Source organism: Triturus cristatus, chromosome 6, assembly GCF_964204655.1.
Source record: "Triturus cristatus chromosome 6, aTriCri1.1, whole genome shotgun sequence".
Lineage (NCBI taxonomy): Eukaryota > Metazoa > Chordata > Amphibia > Caudata > Salamandridae > Triturus > Triturus cristatus.
In genome coordinates this window covers 899,523,467-899,525,238 of record NC_140589.1, presented here as the reverse complement: position 1 = coordinate 899,525,238, position 1,772 = coordinate 899,523,467, and positions in this window count along the sequence as shown.

Genomic DNA, 1,772 nt, shown 5'->3' with positions numbered 1-1,772 from the left:
GAACATGGAACTCTCTCTCAACTGAGATTCAAACAAACCTTCTGGCCATAGCTTTCGGAAAAGGGGTCAAAGGTTTTTTTTTCAACAGACTCCTCCTGCAAGGACTGAGAGATCAAGGATGGCTCGAGGACCACCAGACACTCTTCCACCTAAACACAGGAGTATTGAGCTTCTCGAACGAGCCTCAGGAAAATAACAATGGGCAACAAACATTTCTGTCTCTCTTTTTCTGTCAAGGGACTATATTTGTTCTGTAACGGGTGAGGGTTGTTCTATGCACAACCCTCTGATATCCTTGTGTCCCTTTCACACTTTATAAATCTATTTAAATATGCTCAGCTAACATTTTTTCTCACAGTACCCAAAGCCAAGTCAGTGACCTAAGCTGACCGTGCTCTCTCCACAGGCCCACCCAGGCTATGAAGCGTGTTACCCTACAGCCTGTGCTCTGACTCAAATCAATCCCCCTTCAGGATGCATTTGAAACCCTGTCTTTTCAACTCGTGAACCTTTCACCTCAGCCAGCAGATTCCGGCATCAATCTGTGGCTTTAAGTATGCCATTACTACTGCCAGGCAGCTGTGTGAACGTGTGCTTTATGAATAACATAATATAAAATAACATAACATGAAAGGGCATGCAGTTGTGTGTGGACTACACACAACATGTTTTAAGTAAACAGAGATAAATCAGTGGACGGAGAATATGGTAGGTGCAATGGACATGTGGCAGTGTAAATTTGACTAGAGAAATGCTTCACATATTTGAGCAGGTGACTAAAACATTGTCATAGGAACACCTGCTTGGATCCGTGACAGGGAGAACAGTTTACCAGTCCAGAGAGAGCCCCTGACCCTCTAACGATACTTACTATTGTTGTTGGATCTGAAAATGAATTGCTACATTTGCTGAGCTTTTCATTTTGTGCGTGAGTTAAGATGTGGCATAATATACAGGTGCTGTCTTACACTTGGGTCCCATTGCCTGTTGTATTATATGTGTGGCACGTGGCTCTGTAGGTAGTGATATTGCACATTAGCAGGGACAGACGACGTCTGTTGGTACTTGCTTGGATTACTAATCCAACAAGCATTGGCATAGCCAATAAGTCTCGCTTTTGGGACCTTATAAATGTTTAGTAATGCAACAGTTGCATAACTAAATACTTATAAGGTCCCAAAAGCGAGACCTATTGGCTATGCCAATGCTTGTTTCTGTGTATTACTGCTCTGTAGTAATGGTGGAGCACGGGTGCCACCATTACTACATAGAAGTAATAATAAACAGGAGAACATCAAAGCGGCCGCGAAAGTGAGGGGCGCGCCCGCGAACATGCACTGTAGCTCTAGGCTACAGTGGTAGCACTTTTTTGAGCCCTCACAAAATGTCTCGCCAGACCAGCGCATGCGCTGGGTCAGGCAAGACCTAAAAATGGCTTTATGGCGGTGGTCTCAGAAACAAACTAGCCTTGCAGCTGGAAAGGGCGAACGATGTTGACGTGTTGCATTTTAATTGCATTTATATAATGCTGTGCTGCAGTATCAAGGCATTACAGGCCAGGCCATGGGATTCCTTGCATCCCCCATTTAAAAATGTAGAGAGTGCAACTTCTTATTGCCCTCATAATTCTTATGACCATATTAATGATTTGTGGAAGGAAAGTTAGGTTTATGCTCCACTGATGCAAATATATCATGCAACACTACGGGGCAGATGTACAAAGCATTTTTCTGGTCGCAAACAGCCCAAGTCTCAGAATCGAGACCTGAAAA